Source organism: Musca autumnalis, unplaced genomic scaffold, assembly GCF_047663935.1.
Source record: "Musca autumnalis isolate F117 unplaced genomic scaffold, ASM4766393v1 scaffold_3, whole genome shotgun sequence".
Lineage (NCBI taxonomy): Eukaryota > Metazoa > Arthropoda > Insecta > Diptera > Muscidae > Musca > Musca autumnalis.
This window is the reverse complement of record NW_027411866.1, coordinates 137,624,450-137,642,745: the sequence shown is the minus strand read 5'-3', so window position 1 is coordinate 137,642,745 and position 18,296 is coordinate 137,624,450. Positions and strand designations below refer to the sequence as shown.

General features: G+C 37.4%; 1 protein-coding gene across 2 annotated transcripts in view; it reads right to left on the bottom strand.

Annotated features, from left to right (window-relative positions):
- Positions 1-18,296, bottom strand: part of kek4 (kekkon 4) — a 285,350-nt gene that overhangs the window by 210,217 nt on the left and 56,837 nt on the right. For both annotated transcript variants that reach the window (XM_073974539.1, XM_073974540.1), the window contains exon 2: positions 8,876-9,680. The gene's annotated coding sequence lies outside the window, so the exon portion shown is untranslated. The remainder of the gene's footprint in view (positions 1-8,875; positions 9,681-18,296) is intronic.

Below are 18,296 nucleotides of genomic sequence, written 5' to 3'. Positions count from 1 at the left end.
GAAGAAGAACAGGGACTTCCCCAAGGTGGCGTGATAGCTTCGAAACTGTTTAACCTCTACCTCACCTGTATTCCACCACACTCCAGATGGCATAGAGATCGTAACGCATGCATATAAGTGTACGATCTTGGAGTCAGGCACCATCCCTGATGTGAAGGGCTGAATTCCTATTCGACGGATCTTATCACACTTTTCCTCGCAAGGAATATGCAAATATACGGTACTAAATCTACGGCCACTCTGTTCACCACATCGACTGCAGAGGTGAGCACTTTGTTGAAGGTCATGGCCGATGGTTCTCAGTTCTCGGAGAACATCCCTCTACCTATAGCAACTGAGTTGCCACGACAAACCATAGTAGTTTTGCCTCATCTACGCTCGTCTTAATTCCTATAGGTCAACGATAGATGACACCGTGCAAAACATCTGCAAAGTCCGTTAGAAACACTTTTCAACTGCCTTGCCAAAACTGCTCAACTAAATCTCACTAAATTTCTCAACCTGTCGCTAGCCACCCTTATTGTTACCGAAGTCTGGAAAATGGGCAGGGTGGTCCCGCTACTGAAGTCAGACAACGATGCCAGTTATGTTGAGAGAATGATTTCGTTTTGTTGCCCGTAGCAAAGGCTCTTGAGACTTTACTCCTCCCTAGCGTCGGAAGTAGCTATAAAGTTTTCGATTATCAGCATGGCTTCCGTAGCACTACGACAGCGCTGCACGCCATGTCCACACATATTCGTTGAAGATTCGACCGGAGCGAGCCGTACGATAAAAAAATTGATGGCGGAGCTCGACTTATCAAAAGCCGTTGATACCGTTTGAGAACAATGAGCAGATTTGAAAAGTTGAATAGTTAGTTATATGTGTGGATTCCAGTCGTACGTGGAATTCAGGAACGAGAAGTCCACGCCCCATAGTCTGAAACAGGGAGTTCCCCAAGGTGGCGTCATATCTTCGAAACTGTTTAAACTCTACCTCTCCTGTTTCCACCCCACTCCAGATGACATAACGCATGCATATAAGTGTACGATCTTGGCGTCAGACACATTCCCTGATGTGAAAGGCTGAATTCCTGTTTGACGGATCTTATCACCTTTTTCCCCACAAGGAATATGCAAATATACGGTACTAAACCTACGGCCACTCCGTTTACCACGTCGACTGCATAGGTGAGAACTTTGTTGAAGGTCATGTCCGATGGTTCTCGATTCTTGTCAGAGCTCCTATTTGCTCATTTTTACTCGCGAGTGAAAAGTAAGGGAGTTCTCGAAGAGTGCGAGCAAAAAGTCAGACTTGCAACAAAAGAGTTGAGAGTAAACTGCTTTTAAAACTCGCACTCTTCGAGTACTCCCACTCGCAAACACTTTTCACTCGCGAGTAAAAACGAGCAAGTCTACCAATAGCAACTGAGAAGCCTGAGTTTCCACGACAAACCATAGTAGTTTTGCCTCATCTACGCTCGGGATGGTACAGCCATCTTAATTCCTATAGGTCAACGATAGATGATACCGTGCAAAAAATCTGCCAAGCAAAGTCCGTTAGAAACACTGCACCATTTCAACTGCCCTACCAAAACTGCTCAACTAATTCCAGCAGCATGGTTACAGCCAGTCGAGGCAGCCACATTCCTAGAACTGTGGACCTATGTTGACAACTTTTGGTGGAGAAGCTTTGTGACCACTGGGAACCTCAAGTGTCAAATAACAGGTAGTTCGGTAAAAAAAATGCACCTAAAATGGGGGCTAGGTCAAAAAATAAACTTTTGTTGTAGCCTCTGGAAACTTCAAATATGAAATTACAGGGAGTTCGGTCAAAAAATTTAGATAAAATCCTACGTTTTATGGGGGCTATACCAATGCATAGACATATGTTGACTTTGTTTGATGGAGGAATTTTATGACCACGTGGAACCTCAAATGTCAAGTTACAGCTAGTTCGGTTAAAATATGTACTCAAAAACCTCAAAATAACGAAAATCGGCAGATATCGATATATGGGGGATATACCAATATATGGGGGATATGGACCTATATTGACAATTATTTGTGGATAAATTTCTTTACTGCAGAGAACTTCAAATGTCATATTACGGGTTGTTTAGACGCAAAAACCCTAGAAATACCGAAAATCGCAAGGAATTGTTATATGGGGCTATACCAGTGATGGCCACCAACAACAACTTTCCTATGCCCGCATACGACACGCACGTACACTATAAACACATTCGTTAGATTAATGCATTGTTTACGTTTCCACTCACACTAGCGCAAGTTATAATTTGCATATGTGGTCCGATATAGCCCATCTTCGAACTTGAGCTGCCTATGGAAAAAACGACACTCGGTTGCAAAAATATTGTTCTAGCTCAATTTTTTGGACGCTATAGTGATTATTTGGCGGAAATGGCCAGATCAACACAGGGTGACAATGATAACATGGAAGACTGTCTTACAGCTGCTATGGGAGTAAGCATGAATTTAGCTCTGGATTGTAATTAGTCCTGGGATGAAACATCCCTTAGAGTCATTTCAAAGTGCACAGTCTTATTTACGTTCGTGCCCTGATCGAAAATGAGGAAGAACAGAACAGACTTGTTTTTGATGAGGACACTAATACCAATTGTGATGGAATTCTGTCCTGTATTGGGTGATCCGATCCCTACAAACTATCCCTAAATTGACTCAGGTGTGCCGATAACCTTAATCTAAGAATCCATAGTCCAAAAGTGCAAATTTAGAATTTTGGCAATAATATTGCCTGATGTGAAACAAGAAATTTCAGTTTACAGACGAAATACATCCTTATCTGTCAGTCATAGTTAAATTCTAAAATCATTTTTTTCTGTTTCAGAACTAGAATTTAATTTCGTTTAACAACTTAAATTTTTTTGTAGGTTCTTCCTTAATTGCAACATGTCCATAAAACATATTGTGGTTGGTCGTTGCCATTGTATAAAATTTAAATGTTCAGGAAACGTATTGTGTTATTAACTGTAAAAAGACCGGAAAAAGAAACGTCCTTTATGCAATTTTTAACAGCAACTAGCTAAAAGCCACACAAACCAAAGCAACGACATGAACCAAACAAAAAAAATGAAACATATTTTCCAGTGAAAATTTTAATAGAAATGTTGGAACAGTAGGCAAAGCATTCGAGGAAGATAAATGGAAACAAGTAACTAGAACAAATGCCCGGGCCGAACATGACCATAAAATAGGCAATATAACCTATTAGTTATAATAAACAAGTAAAAAACATTTAGTTCGTCCGGGCCCAACTTTTAATACACTCCACCATGAAATATTCTGAACTTTTGTGGAATAATTAATTTTCACAGTTTTATTGTGAGCACTGGGAACCTCATATACCTAATTTTTGCTAATTGGGATAAGTACAATCGGGCGGTACAGTTATATGGTGGCCGTACCACAACATGGGAAAATTTTGACAGAGAAGCTTTAACCACTGGGAACCATATCGCTCGTACATAGTGTCACATCTGTAAAAATTATATATGCGTTTCTGTAATCGTTTTGTTTAAGACGTGCGGCTGGTTGGGTCACAGCAGCCAATCCTAGTGTTGTCTGATTTTTTGACAAAAAAAGTCAATTTTTATACCCTCCGCCATAGTATAAAGGGTATATTATGTATGTTTTTCTGTTTGTAACACATCGAACTAATCACTTGCGGCCCTGTAAAGCATATATATTCTTAATCATGATAAAATTATAAGACGATCTAGCCATGTCTGTGAGTCCGTCTGTTGTAATAACTCTAGCGTCCGGAATAATTGAAATAGAACGCTACAATTTTGTCCAAAGGCAGGTCAAGTTTTTTTTTTATCAAGCTACCTGAAATTTGACATTTGCTGTTTTTAATGGATTATAAACTTCTCCACTAAAAATTGTCAAGACAGGTCCGTTTTGGTATACTTACTTGAGAACTGGTATAGCCCACATATAACCGTACCTCCCGACTTAAGTTTTTTTGAGGATTTTAGCCCCATTTTCCTCCCAAATTGGCTTTAATTTGGCCCTTGGAGTTTCAAGAGATTAAAAAGCTTCTGCACCAAAAATGGTGAAGATAGGTCCACGTTTTGTTATAGCCCCCCTATAGAGGTACCGCCCGATTTCTAGTATTTTGAAGCTTTAACTCCATTTTTTGACCGAACTAGCTGAAATTTGACAGTTGAGGTTCCCAATGACTAAACAGCTTCTCTACAAAAAATTGCCAAGATAGGTCCACGTTTTGTTATAGCCCACATATAACATTACCTCCCGATTTAAATTATTTTGAGTCTTTTAGCTACATTTTCTGACCGAATTAGCTGAAATTTGACATTTGAGGTTCCCAATAACCAACAAACTTCTCCACTAAAAATTGGCAATATAGGTCCACGTTTTGGTATAGCTCCCATATAGCGGTACGACCCGATTTTATGTATTTTGACGTTTTAGCTACATTTGCAGACCGAATTTGCTATAATTTATCATTTAGGGTTCCCAGTGATCAAGAAACTTCTCCAACAAACATTACGGACATATATAGATCCACGTTTTACTGTAGCCCCCATATAACGGTACCGACCGACCGATCAGAGTATTTCATGAAGGAGGGTTTAAAAAGTTCGGCCCGGCCGAACTTACCGCTTTTTACTTGTTTTGGTTACAATTGAAATTTGGACTCTGACAGTTCACAATTTTTTTAAAATTCTGTTTCGCTTAAATATAAAATTATTAGGTTCTTAAACGCCTACAAAATAATAACAAGATTGGCACATCCGTTTCTAGTTATCGCTGGCCGGGCCGAACTTGTTATACCCTCCACCACGATTTGTATTGAAGTAAAATGGAACAATTTCCCTTCGTTTATGAAGAAAACTAAATTCCAAATTTCAGCAATTTCGGTAAAAAATGTAGCTAATTTTCACAATAACGACATTCGGGAGGTACCGCTCTATGGAGGCTATATTAAGACATGGACCTGTACCGACAAATTTCTGGAGGAAAGTTTTGTACCCCCAACCTAGACTAAGTACCAAATTTCAGCCATATCGGTGGATTATCGTGGCCACAACCTGTAAAATACCGAAAATCGGGAGGTACCGTTCTATGGGGGCTATATGAAGGCATGTACCTATACTGAAAAATTTATGGGGGATAGTCCTGTACCCACAACGAAGATCAAGTACCAAATTTCAGCCATTTTGGTGGATTATTGTTGCCACAACCTTCAAAATACCGAAAATCGGGAGGTACCGTTCTATGGGGGCTATAGGAAGGCGTGAACCTATACCGACAAATTCCTGGGGGAAAGTTTTATACCACCAACGAGGTCTAAGCACCAAATTTCAGCAATTTTAATGGATTATTGTGGCCACAACCTTTAAAATACTGAAAATCGGGAGTTAGCGTGGGGGTTATATAAAGGCGTGGAGCTATACCGACACATTTCTGGCGGAAAGTTCCAAATTTCAGCCATTTCCGTGGATTATTGTGGTCACAACCTTCAAAATACCGAAAATCGGGCGGTAACGTTCTATGGGGGCTATATGAAGGCGTGAACCTATACCGACAAATTCCTGGGGAAAAGTTTTATACCACCAACGAGGTCTAAGCACCAAATTTCAGCCATTTTGGTGGATTATTGTGGCCACAACCTTTAAAATACTGAAAATCGGGAGGTACCGTTCTATGGGGGCTATATGAAGGCGTGGACCTTAACCGGCAAATTTCTAGGGGAAAGTTCTGTACCCCCAACGAAGACTGAGTACCAAATTTCAGCCAGTTTTGTGGAATATTGTGGCCACAACCTTCAAAATACCGAAAATCGTCAGGTACCGTTCTATGGGATCTATATGAAGCGTGGACCTATACCGGCAAATTTCTGGGGAAAAGTTTTATACCACCAACGACGTCTAAATACTAAATTTCAGCCATTTTGGTGTGATAATGAGGCTAAAACCTTCAAAATACCTAAAATCGGGTGGTATCGTTCTATGGGGACTACATCATAACGTGGACCGATATAGCCCATTTGCAATACCAAACATCCTAGGAGTAATAGAAACTTCCACACCAAATTGCGAAGCTCTATCTTAAAAATTGCGGGCAGTATCTTGATTTCAACAGACGGACAGGCGGGCAGACGGACATGTTTACATCGACTTACAATTTTGCCCTGATCAAGTATATATATACTTTATAGGGTCTCCGATGAATATTTCGATGTGTTACAAACGGAGTGACAAATTTAATTATACCCTCCATATTATGGTGGAGGGTATAAAAAATACTATTTAAAATTTTTATACCCTCAGCATTTATGCTAACGAGGGTATATACACTTTCATACGGGCAAAATGTGCCTCATCGAAATAATGGTTTTAGACCCCAAGTATGTTTGGACGAAATGTGTTTCAGACAATTTGGAGTTGATTTAGCCATGTCCGTCCGTCTGTCTGTCCGTCTGGCTGGCTGGAGCGCACGATAACTCTCGAACGGATCAACCGATTCGGTCCAAAATTTGGCTTTCGTAATATTTTGTCCAAACTTAGTTTAAGTTCGAAGATGGGTTATATCAGTCCCTTCCTTCGGGTACCTCCCCCACAAAAGTTTGAAAATGTTTGGAAAATTTGTGCGCACAATAACACATGAATAAAGTAACCGATTTGGTCTATACTTTGCACATCGTGAAATTTCTACCAGACTTAGATGAGGTTCCAATATGGACTCAATCGGTCCACTCATTCGGGTACCTCCCACACAAAATTTCGGAAAAGTTCAGTTTAGGACCAGCTCTCCAATCGCTTTGAGTTTTGTTGCAACAACTTGTATTCACTGCCCCCCTATGACGGTACAAGTTTCATTAGGGGCAAGTCCATATTTACTGAGAAAATAGCCTGAAAGTTTCAAAAAGCCCCTATGACACCGTGTGTAGGGCTTGTAGCGCAAGATAACTCTCGAACGGATCTGCCGATTCGGTCCAAAATTTGGCCTTCGTAATATTTGTCCAAACTTAGTTTAAGTTCGAAGATTGGCTATATCAGTCCACTCCTTCCGTTACCTCCCCCACAAAAGTTCGAAATTGTTCGGAAAATTTGTGCGCACGATAACTCATGAAGGCAGTGAACGATGTAATTCATACTTTGCATATCCTAATATATCTACCAGATATAGATCAGGTTCGAATATTGAATATATGTGTCTACTCCTTCTGGTACCTCTCACACAAAATTTCGGGTAAGTTCACTTTAAGAACTGCTCTCGAACCACTTTGATTTTTGTTGAAGCTATTTGCATTCGCTACCTCCATTACGACGGTAAAAGTTTTTTCAGGGGCAAGTCCTTATTTCTTGGGAAAACAGCCCGAAAGGTGTAAAACACCGCTATGTCACCATATGTGGTGGTCGGAGAGCACGATAACTCTTGAACTGTTCAACCGATTTGGTCCAACATTTGGTCTTCGTCATATTATATCCAAACTTAGTTTCATTTAAAAAAATGTCACTGAAATGCTAGGACGATATCACTTGAATGGGGTAAGCAAATTTGGACCAAACTTTGGATCTCCTAATATTTTGTCAAAATTTAGTTTAACATCTAAAATGGCCCATATCGGTCCTCCCTAAGGGTACCGCCCTCACAAAAATTCAACATTTGTGTCCTAGTGCAGTTAATTCCTAATCCACATTGTTGGCAATTTCAAATGTTCAAAAAGGGCCACAAAATTCTGAAGAGACCGTAAATACATTCGATCTGTCCGTAGGTGGAAGTTTCACTTCACATTGGCTGAGGGTATATATCAGTTGGCAATGCCGACTGACACTTTTTACTTGTTTAACAAACAAATTTCCAAAAGTATTTTAAGATGTGCTCCTTCAGATGAGAAAAAGAACCACTTAAAAAAATTGGTAGTTTCTTTGAAAAAAAAAAACTAATGAAAAATGAGTTTTTTTTTTCTCTACAACTAGGGATAACCCCTTAATATCGTCTTCTGATACATAATCTGGGAAACGTTTATAGTCGCCAAGTAGACCTTCATTTGCAAAAGAATTTAACAGCAAAGTCAAATATGAATTCGGTCAAATTATTGATACCTGCACGTCTTGATTTGATCGGAAGTATATTCTTATTTTTCCCAAAAAACATTTCTCGCACTTCCCCTTTCCTTAAAAAATGGTTTCAGTTTATTGTTTATGATTATGGGTGGTATATTGTATTGAGAAGCGCCAATACCTCTCCAATTACCACATACATTTACACCACTTTATAAACTCACATTTGCTTCCACATTTTTAGAAAACTTTCGTTGATCTATTTATCTTTTTAGAGGCATTGAAATATTTATTTGTAAAAAAGAAATAATAAATTTATTTTACTTTGCTTGTTTATTTATATAAAATTGCCACGTTTTTGCCCAACCAAATGTTATTTATACCTTATTTTATTTATTTAAGATTTAAATTTGCTATTTTTATTTTCCACATTTTTTCATTCATTTGCAATTTCGCAATTTTTCCATAAATTAAGAGTAAATAACCTTTAATTTTGCCAAAAAATATCTTCAACATCAGACAGGTAGTCAATATTTACTCCCCACCAAAAAAAAGGTTGAATAAATTGAGCAGTAATGGTGTTGTATATGGTCCTAGACAATAAACCTAAAATCCTCTTAACTTTTAGCAACGTTTCATTCGAAGAAGAATTCCGGGGAAATGAAATTTACTTTTAAAGGTAAATTTAATAAATATTTGAATTGAGTATTTTGGCAAATGTTTTGCTACTTTATTTGGGGTTTCCGGCACCAAAAACGAAACAAAAAGGTCAAAATGAAAGCTAACAACATGAATAAAAAACAACTTTTATTTACTAACCTTTCTTTACATTTCAGCTATTGTTGCAGACAGTGATGAACTCAGCAGCATCATAACAAGTTATTTTGTTTTGGATGTTAGTGTGGTGGCAAGCAGCAATTGTGAAGTATGAGTTTGTGTTTATTGGCAGCCCACTGGAGCTTGAATTGCTTTAATTTAAACTTGCACTTCAAATGAATTTTGTTTTGTTGTTTTCTTTTCTATTCACACAAGTTTTAGTTTTCATTTCAATATTTGATATCATGCCTCGCCACTCTTGCGTGTTTCACCAAAACACATGAGTGCGGGTATATCCTCATTTTGTAGTTGTGGCAAGCAAAAACTGCATTACATTTTTTTAACAAAATTCGTTGAATAGTATTTGTTAGTCGTTAGCTGGTATTGTAGTTGCTGTTGTTTGGACTCAATGTTCATTTCACAACATTTCAAGTTTAATGTGGCGTTTCTATTTAATCGCAATTGTTCACATGTATACACACATATGTAGGTGGTCTGCGCTTTTGTTTGCATGTAGCTTTTATATTTGTGTGGTTAAAATACATTTGTTACCATTATTTGTTAGTTGATAATATTTCTTTTTCTATCCGTCGTTGTTATACCTATTTCGTGCTCTTTGTTTCGAGCTTAATGTCAAATATTTAGTTTTAACAGTTGCGTTGCTTTTTTATTACTTCTAGCGCTTTTCTGGTGTTCGTATGTATGTTTGCATTGTGGCGGTTTTGCTATTCTCTTTTAGCTTTTTTATTCCTTTTCTCGCAAAATGAATTTAGTTGATATATTTCTCAGGCAAATAATCCTGTTTTACCTAGAAAATAAAAAGAAAAAAATATATAATAACTATATTAACAGCGGGACACAATATAATTGCAATGTGTAAATTGTATTCACAGGATATGAGCTGTGGTCAACTTATCACAAAACTGCTAACAAAATATAAAAAAATAATATTCGAATATGAAGCCTGTGTGCGCTCGTACAGAATTTAAATATCCTGATGTTAGCGAACACTTTTGTTAGCAAACTCCATATACATAGTTGTCTATATGGTAAAAATCAAATTTCCTTTACAATTCCATTTAAAAAAATTAAAAACATTATTTGCGAGCACATCTACGATTTTTGGTATAGAGGTTGGCGTACAGAAATAAGGCCCCATAAAATAACATCCCAAACGGAAATGAAAATGGACCACAATTTTTGGGGTGTTTTTTCAATGTGAAAAGTGGTCCCAATACAAAAAGGCCCCAAACTAGGAAATTTGGCCCCAAACAATATTACATTTATGCCCCAACACTTGTAAATTTTAAACGCAAAAACAGGGTTTTTAAGAAAAATTCACGCATCAAATTTTGGCATTTAGACTCTAATTACTAGGATACTGTAAGGAGCACACTCATGAGATATAGATTAAACGACGTAAAATCACGAGTTCTATGATCCGAATTATTAAAAAAATTCAAAAAACCCGGGAATTCCGGCTTCAGAATGTCAGCATAAATTTTAGGTGGATGCAGTGGGTGTATCGAAAAATCATACACTAGTATCATGTTGCCCATGAAGTATTCTTTGAGTCTTTTTTGGGCATATGTCTATAAAATGTATGGTTAAGCCTGAAATCGGAAGGGAACATAAAAAAACTTGTTGGGTTCAAGCCATTTTACCTATTTTTCTACATTGATGCCAACACAGCTTCCGCGTAAATTAATTTTAATGGTCAGCCTTATGGGTTTCCTCCTAAAACACTTAATTTTAAAGAATTTCAGTCATACTATAAAAAATATGTTGGCGAACTCTGAATAGGTGAAACTCGGATTCATCGATTGTAAAACATTTTTGGTTTTTACCATATACGGACTAAATACATCTGAATAGAGCGATAGAGTACAAATCTACCCCATAAGAGCAATGTTTGCGTATGTTTTAAAATAAGTTTTTTAAGGATTTGGTCATATTTTTCTACTGAATTGACTGTTATGTGGAATTTTGGAATTCATCTCTAGTATTCTTCAATATTGCTGTACTCAGCAAAAAACAAGTAAAAAAGCATTAAGTTCGGCCGGGCCGAACTTTTCATACCCTCCACCATAAAATATTCATTCCTGTCCCCAACTTTAAGTGAGTACGTTAAAATGTCAGATAATGTGCATAAAATGCTTCATTCGGGAGGCCCTTTTTTATGGTGCCTATATCTAACTGTTGACAATTTTTGGTGGGCCAGAAATTGGGAGGTACTCTTATATAGGGGTTATAATAAAACATGGGCCTATGTTGACAGTTTTTGATGGGAGACTTTAATGTCAAATAACTCCTAATTCGGTTAAAAAATTTAGCTAGAATCCTCAAAATATCGAAAATCGGTACATAACGTGGGAACATCAAATGTCATTAACAGCTAGTTCGGAGGTATCTGGGCTATACGAAAATATGAACTTAAATGAACAATTTTTGTTGCAGAATTTTTGTTGACTTTTAAATTTCAAATTACAGAAAGTTCGTCCAAAAAATAAAGCTAAGGTACGGAAAATCGGGAGGTTTGTTTTGGGGCTATACAAAAACATGGACCTACGTTCGGTTAAACATTTTAAGTAAAATCCTCAAAGTACCGAAAATAGGGAAGTATCGTTATATTGGGGCTATGTTGAAAATTGTTGATGCAGATGTGTGCAGACCACTACAACCTTCAAATGTCAAATTACAGTTAGTTCTGTTAAAAATTTTAGCTAAAATTGCCAAATTACTGAAAATTGGGAGGTACCGTTACATGGGAGCTATATCCGAACATGGACCTATATTGAAAATTTTTGATGGAGAGGTGTGGTGACCACTAAGAACTTCAAATGTCAAATTACTGCTTGTTCGGTTTAATATTGTAGCTAAAATCATCAAATTACTGAAAATCGGGAGGTACCGTTATATGGGGCTTTCTTGACAATTTTTGGTGGAGAGGTGTGGTTACCACTAAGAATTTCAAATGTCAGATGTTCAAATTACAGATAATTCGGTTAAAACTTTTTGGTAAAATTCTCAAAATACCTGAAATCGGTCGGTAACGTTATATTGGGGCTATTCCAAAACATGGACCTATGTCCACTAGTTATATAAGTTTATTGACATTTAAGAACCCTAGATGTCAATTGATAGCTAAATCGGTCTGAAAATGGAGATAAAAACATCAAAATGCCGTAAATCGGGGGTACCGTTATATGGGGGCTATACCAAAACTTGGACCTAGGTCCACAACTTTTGTTATATAAGTTTAGTTACACTTAAGAACCCTAAATGTCAAATTATAGCTATATCGGTCTGAAAATGTAGCTAAAAACGTCAAAATACCGTAAATCGGGGGGTACCGTTGTATGGGGGCTATACCAAAACGTGGACCTATGTCCACAAGTTTTGTCACATAAGTTTATTGACATTTAAGAACTTCAAATGTCAAATTATAGCTAAATCGGTCTGAACATGTAGCTAAACCCGTCAAAATACCGTAAATCGGGGGGTACCGTTATATGGGGGCTATACCAATACGTGGACCTATGTCCACAACTTTTGTAATATAAGTTTATTGACTTTTAAGAACCCTAAATTTCAAATTATAGCTACATCGGTCTGAAAATGTAGCTAAAAACGTCAAAATACCGCAAATCGGGGGTACCGTTATATGGGGGCTATACCAAAACGTGGACCTATGTCCACAACTTCTAAGTTATAAGTTTATTAACACTTAGGAACCCTAAATCTCAAATTATAGCTACATCGGTCTGATAATGTAGCTAAAAACGTCAAAATACCGTAAATCGGGGGGTACCGTTATATGGGGGCTATACCAAAACGTGGACCTATGTCCACAACTTTTGTTATATAAGTTTATTGATACTTAAGAACCCTAAATTTCAAATTATAGCTAAATCGGTCTAAAAATGTAGCTAAAAACGTTAAAATACCGCAAATCGGGGGGTACCGTTATATGGGGGCTATACCAAAACGTGGACCGATATAGCCCATTATCGAACTTGACCTGCCTGCAAACAAAAGACGCATTTTCCCAAAATTTCAGCGTCCTATCTTCATTTTTGTGGATGCTAGAGTGATTACCACAGACGGACGGACGGACGGACGTGCTCAGATCGACTTAGAATTTTACCCTGATCAAGAATATATATACTTTATAGGGTCGCAAATGAGTATTTCAATGCGTTACAAACGGAAAAACAAACTTAATATACCCTCCATACTATGGTGGAGGGTATAAAAAAAATGAATAATGGGGTTTAAGGGTACTTCTTTGGTAGTCGTAGCTACTTACAAATCCCCCTAAAGTTTTTCATAGATACTTTACTTTGTAATAGGTTGCATAATGGCTAACGGATCCGAATTTTTGTTCGTAAAAACTAGCATATGATCGGAGCAAACATATTTTGAGAGCAAAACAAGTAAAAAAGGATCTGTCGGCTTTGCCGACAGAGATATACCCTCAGCCTGTGTGAATTGAAACACATTTTTCCCAAAAACGTATATATTTGAAGGGTTTTGAAAATTATGGGCGTATGAACCGACAAAAATATGGATTTGTATAGAATCTCAAAAAGTTTTGCGGGGAAGGTATCGAAAGGAATGGACCGACATATTCCGTTTGGAAAGTGGGTCTTATTTTGGGTGTCATTCCCCTCGAAAGACACCGCGACCACCTGTCGTTTCAGTTGGTCACCATATAATTCACAGGTTCAGGAAGCATGCACTTGCCTACGAAAAACATGATATCGCTATAAACAGGACCACTAGGTAAACATTTTCAAGGGATCCTCGGACAGACCCTTAACCCTGTTGCTCTGTTTATGAGATATCACGCGTACTATTTTAGCTAATATTTTCGAATTTTTGTGGGGGAGGTACCGGAAGGAGTGGATCAACTCAGTATTTGGTTCGAGAGTTGTCGTGCTCTCCAGCCACTACATGGGCCCATAGATGGTTTTTACACTTTTCGGGATGTTTTCTCAAGAAATATGGACTTGCCCCTGAAAAACTTTTACCATCGTAATTGAGGCAGTGAATGAAAGTTGCTTCAACAAAAATCAAAATGATTCCATAGCAGTTCTTAAAATGAACTTATCAAAAATTTTGTGTGGGAGGTACCCAAAGGAGTGGACAAATATTGTCCATATTCCGACCTGATCTATTTTTGGTAGATATATTGGGATGTGTAAAGTATGGACCAAATCGGTCACTACCATCAAAAGTTACCATGCGCACAATTTTTCCGAACATTTTTGCATGGCTTATCTTCGAACTTAAACTAAGTTTGGACAATATATAACGAAGGCCAAATTTTGGACCGAGTCGGCAGATCCGTTCAAGTGTTATCTTGCGCTCCAACCACTACAGGGTTTTTTTTACAACTTTCACGCTATTTTCTGAGGAAGTATGGACTTGCCCCTGATAAAGGTTGTACTGTCGTATAGAGGACAGTGAATAGAAGTTGCTACAACAAAAATCAAAGCGATTCAAGAGCAGGTCCTAAAGTGAACTTTTCTAAAATGTTGTGTAAGAGGTACCCGAAGGAATGTACGGATTGGGTCCATATTGGAACCTCATCTAAGTATACTAGAAATTGCACGATGTGCGGAGTAGGGACCAAAGAGTTATCGTTAGCACAATTTTTCCGAACATTTCCGAAGTTTTGTGGGGGAGGTACCGGAAGGAGTGGACCAATATAACCCATCTCCGAACTTAAATTAAGTTTGGAGAGTTCGAGAGTTATCGTGCGCTCCAGCTAGCCAGACAGACGGACGGACATTGCTAAATCAACTCCAAATAGTCTGAAACACATTTCGTCCAAACATACTTGGGGTCTAAAACCATTATTACGATGAGGCACATTTTGCACGTATGAAAGTGCATATACCCTCGTTAGCATAAATGCTGAGGATTTAATTCTGTATTGTAAATACAAAAAAAAAAAATATATAATGGTGTTTGATACAAAGAATATGTTTGCAACGAAATGTATAAATTTACATAGATACCCAGCAAAAAGTTTGCCGCCAAAGTGGCAGTTAAATCATATATAACAAGTAAAAAAGTATCAGTCGGCTTTGCCGACAGAGATATACCCTCAGCCTGTGTGGATTGAAATACTTTTTTCCAAAAAAAAAAAAAAAACTTGTTTAGAGGGGTCTTCAAAATTTTGGGCGTATGAACCGACAAAAGTATGGATGGATAGGCTTGCCCCTGAAAATTTTTTTACTGTCGTAATTGAGGCAGCGAATGCAAGTTGTAAAGTAATTCGAAAGCAGGTCTTAAAGTTAATTTATCCGAAATTTTGTGTGGGAGGTACAGGAAGGAGTGGACAAATATAGTCCATATTCGAACCTGATCTATATCTAGAAGATATATTAGGATGTGTATGGACCAAATCGGTCACTCCCATCAAGAGTTATCGTGCGCACAATTTTTCCGAACATTTTTGAACTTTGGTGGGGAGGTACCTGAAGGAGTGGACCGATATGGCTTATCTTCGAACTTTAACTAAGTTTGTACAAAATATTACGAAGGCCACATTTTAGACCGAATCGGCAGATCCGTTCGAGAGTTATCTTGCGCTCCAACCACTACACACGGTGTCATAGGTGTTTTTGTACCTTTCAGGCTATTTTCTCAGGAAGTATTGACTTGCCCCTTATGAAACTTATATCCAAATGCGGTTATAGTGTGAGGAATGGAGTACCTTTGTCACGACTCCGTTTGAAGTGCATCCTGATGGTGGTAAAATGTGAGGAATTGGAGTGCATTTTACATGACTGCGTTTTATCTGCATCAAAATATGCCATGAAAGAACTAGTCCACATTGCACATTGCTTTCTAAATATGTTTACTCCGGAAAATTTATCAGCGAATAAAATCACTAATCATCAATGTAATATTTTTAATGATTTTCGTTTCTCTATGATGGCAGAATGAAAATTCATCCCTTTTATAAATCCTTTTTTTCTAACACCCCACATCACTTGAATAAACCCCTTAACTGGACATTTGTATGTGTGTCTTTCTAGTAGTTTCAACAATATGCATATAGAATAATTTATGATCCAGTTCGTGTTTGCTCTCAAAAGGTTCACACCTTTCGTTTTTCACATTTTGTGTGTGTGTTTAAACAATAGGATGAATGTACACATACACTTCAAATTACATACATATACCAATATGCTTGTGTTCGAAAGAGTCAGTTGTGTTTTTCCAGTCAAAAATAAAACAAAAAATGTTAAAATTATTTTTGTTTTAAAAATATGTAATTCGCAAGACATTTTTCGCATAAAAGCGAAATCTAAAACATATGATGACTCAATATCGCAAGCTGGAATTATCTGTGGAAATTGACGGAAATAACATTCCTATTACCGATGTTGCAGTTCATGAATCTGATATTCCAAACAATATGGTGATTGAAGCTGCTAAAAACTCAGAGGACGTTCCGGAATCTTCTATATTGAATGAAATTATTGTAGATCGTGCTAAGGCAAAACATGCTGATACTGATAAAGCCAAAGGTCCTTACCCGGTTTTTATTTCTGACCGATTTCGAAAGAGGAAAATGAAATCAGAAGAAATTTGTAAATTAGAGGCAATTGTTAGTCAAATGCAAACAGATTTGGCCGCCTTGAGAAATAAAAGTAGCGAGTTGAAGAACACATTCGATATCACAAAGCAAAAGTTAACATCTACTTCTGTCCTAATGAATCCAATTCAACAAAAGGAAGACTGGGCTACAGAGGTAGCCGCAAACCTCGGTAGCTCGTTTAACGTAGCATCGCCGGCGGCGGAGGTATATAAGGGTGCTACACCGAAGAAGAAATCAACTACAAAAGTGAATGTTGCAAAGAATGCAGCTATTGATGAGAATATTGTTACTGCGAAGAAGAATTGAGAAAGGAGCTCCTACTAAAAAAGCTGGTCCTGAAAAAGTAGCTGTAAATAAAAACAAAAAAACTACCGAAAAATCTATTCCAGCTATTACCGCCAAAGATACAGACATAAAAGGAATGTTTGTGCTAATTACGGATTGTCTGGGTCAAGGTGAGTAAACACTTACATATATCACTTAGAAATGTTGCAGTTAATATTAATGTTCATGACATTGACGATTTTACGAAAATAACATATCAATGTTAAAGGAAAAGGGTATAAAATTGCATGGTCACGCACCTAGGACCCTTATATCCTATATGTATAAAAGAGTAGTGAGGTGAGTGACTGACTGACTGACTGATTGACTGACTGATTCATCAGCGCCCAGACGAAACCGCTGAAGCTAGAAAGTTGAAATTTTGGGTGTAGGTTGCTGTTGGTGTGTAGGGGTGAGATAAGGCTGGGTTTTTGGAAATTCGACCTAGAAGTGTACGAAAAGTACTAAAAGGTACTAAATATGGTACCCTTTGTATTAGGCAAACGGTAAGAGCTAGAATTCTGAAATTTGGAATGAGGATAACTGATGGAGAGCTAGAAAGATGTACCAACGGGTTTTTGGAAATTCGAACTACAAGGCTACGAAAAGTACTAAATGGTACAAAATTTAGTACAATTTGGATTTGTGTGAACGGATAGAGCTGGAATCCTGAAATTTGAAATGAGGGTCACTGATGAAGAGTAATAATGAAAGGTTTTTGGAAATTCGAACTGTAAGGGTACGAAAAGTACAAAATGGTACTAAATTTAGTACAATTTTGATTTGGGTGAACGGATTGAGCTGGAATACAGACATTTGGAATGAGGGTCGCTGATGAAGAGTAACAATGAAAGGTTTTTGTAAATTCGAACTATAAAGGTACGAAAAGTACTAAATGATACTAAATTTAGTACAATTTGGGTATGGGTGAACGAATTGAGCTGGAATCCTGAAATTTGGAATGAAGGTCACTGATGGAGAGTAAAAAAGAAAGGTTTTTGGAAATTCGAACCATAAGTGCACGCAAAGTATTAAATGGTACTAAATTTAGTACAATTCGGATTTGGGTGAACGGATAGAGCTGGAATCCTGAAATTTGGAATGAGGATCACTGATGAAGAATAAAAATGAAAGGTTTTTGGAATTTGAACTATAAGTATACGAAAAGTAATAAATGATACTAAATTTAGTACAATTTGGGTTTGGGTGAACGAATAGAGCTGGAATCCTATAATTTGGAATGAAGGTCACTGATGAAGAGTAACAAAGAAAGGTTTTTGGAAATTCGAACTATAAGTGCACGAATAGTACTAAATGGTACTAAATTTAGTACAATTTGGATTTGGGTGAACGGATAGAGCTGGAATACAGGCATTTGGAATGAGGGTCACTGATGAATAGTAATAATGAAAGGTTTTTGGAAATTTGAACTGTAAGGGTACGAAAAGTACTAAATGGTACTAAATTTAGTACAATTTTGAT